A 2,081-nucleotide genomic window follows, 5' to 3' on the forward strand; every position below is an offset into this window, starting at 1 on the left:
TAGTTGGGAACATACTGGTACCCAAGATGAACTCTCCTGATTTTCCCCTCCAAACAATTTTATTTTATTTTATTGCTTTTTGAAGGTCAATTGGGGTTAAATGACTTGCCCAAGGTCACACAGCTAGTTTGTGTGTGTTAAGTGTCTGAGGCCAGATTTGAACTCAGGTCCTCCTGACTCCAGGGCTGGTGCTCTATTCATTGCGCCACCTAGCCGCCCCTCTCCAAACAATTTTAAAACACTTCTTCGAATCAAATTTTGAAGTGGAAGAGTAAGAAAAGGTCAGGAGACATTTTTCCAGTCTATGACAATTGAAAAGATCTAGAGGAAAGCTCTATAAGAGCATGGTGGGTGCAGGTTCAGAGCACAGCAGAGCCCTTAGTAGTGGTTCTTGGATGCGATAGTAACGGCAGCAGCAACAGATTCAGGAGCTCTCAGGCCAAAGATGATAAAGGGGTTGGACAACTAGTCAGAAAGAAATTACAAGGGATCCTTTGCTGACACTGAGAGCAGCTGGTTATGATTGGCATCTATTGCCCATGAGAATTTCTGGGTCAAAGTTCTAGGGAGGGGAGGAGAGCTTGTGAACAGTCACAAAAGGAGCAGGGACCCTGGTCCCCGTTCAGAGGCCAAGAGGAGTATTAGCACTTGCAGCTGCAGTAGAGCAAGGGACCTGGTTAACATCTAAGACCAAGAGGAGCACTGCTCATTGCAGTTGCAAAAGAACAGGAGCCCTCCTCAGTAAAGGAAAGAGTACGTACCAGGAGAAGAGCACACACTGCCTAGGATAACCACACCTTGGGAGCACCAGGAACTTGCCAAACCCCAGAACTAGCTCTGAAAACAGCAATACAAAAAGTCCTACGCTTTGCACAGCACCTCCCCACAACCAGGTGCAAAGATCCCCACTTCAATATAAAGTTCAAAGTGAAGAAATAAGCTGGAGAAACAAGCAAACCACAAAAACAACAAAGAACTTGGCCATAAAAAGCTTTTGTGGGGGCAGGAAAGACCAAGACAAACACAAAAGAAGTCAACAGTGTGAAAACAGCTAAAAAAAAAAAAAAAACACTGCAAAGAAAATAAAAGGTTAATCAGACCTAAAGTCAGCAAATATTCCTGGAGGACTTGAAGAAGGAAATGGGTGATGGAGGAAAAATGAGAAAAAGAAATTAATGATGCAGGAAAAATTATGAAAAGAGAAGTAACAGTTTGGTAAAAGAGAAACAAAAGTTCATTGAAGAAAAGAGCTCTTTGCCCGGCCCAGGAGGGTGCGGGCGGGAGGCGCTGCACCCATTGCATCTATGGGGAAACTGAGCCTAGGAAAGCCGGGACTGAATCTATGCTCCCATGAGACTCCGCCCGTCCCGTTATCGGTTTCCGAGTCCTGTCATGTGACCTCGGTGACCTTCCAGCAGTGTCCGGCCGCTCGCGATCTTGGGCGCCGGGACCCACGTGTCTGCCGCCCACCAGGGCCCGAGCCTCAACTTGACCTGGTGGCTGGTGCTGCTGGGGCTGGGGCTGGGGCTCGCGCTGGACCCGAGCAGCCGGGAGTCCTGGCGAGCTCCCCAGGCGGACTTCCAGGAACGATACTTTGAACAGATTTTGGATCATTTCAATTTTGAGGGCTATGGCAACAATACATTCCTCCAGCGGTTCCTGGTGATGGAGAAGTTCTGGAAGAAGGGAACAGGACCAATACCTTTTTATACGGGAAATGAAGCCGACGTCTGGGCCTTTGCCAATAACTGCGATTTCATTCTGGAGCTAGCGTCAGTTGAGAGAAGGCTCTGGTCATTTGTGCCGAACATCACTCCTATGGAAAGTCTCTCCCATTTGGGGTCCAGCCCACCAAGAAGGGAAATACAGCTCTGCTTGCAGTGGAGCAGGCCTTGGCTGACTTTGCTGTACTGATTGAGGCCCTGCAAAAGGAATACAAGGCTGAGAATGTGCCTGTCATCACCTTTGGAGGGAGTTATGGAGGGAAGCTCAGCACCTACATGAGGAAGAAGTACAATCTGGGTGTGTGTGTATGTGTGTGTGTGTGTGTGTGTGTGTGTGTGTGTGTGTGTGTGTGTGTG

General features: G+C 48.2%; 1 pseudogene; it reads left to right on the forward strand.

Annotated features, from left to right (window-relative positions):
- The first annotated feature begins 344 nt into the window (after nucleotides 1-344).
- LOC138147652 (dipeptidyl peptidase 2 pseudogene) overlaps nucleotides 345-2,081 on the forward strand; it is a 2,742-nt pseudogene continuing 1,005 nt past the window's right edge.

The sequence above is a fragment of the Petaurus breviceps genome, unplaced genomic scaffold (assembly GCF_028583685.1).
Source record: "Petaurus breviceps papuanus isolate PSGF00001 unplaced genomic scaffold, PetGlider_PUasm1.0 90804, whole genome shotgun sequence".
NCBI lineage: Eukaryota > Metazoa > Chordata > Mammalia > Diprotodontia > Petauridae > Petaurus > Petaurus breviceps.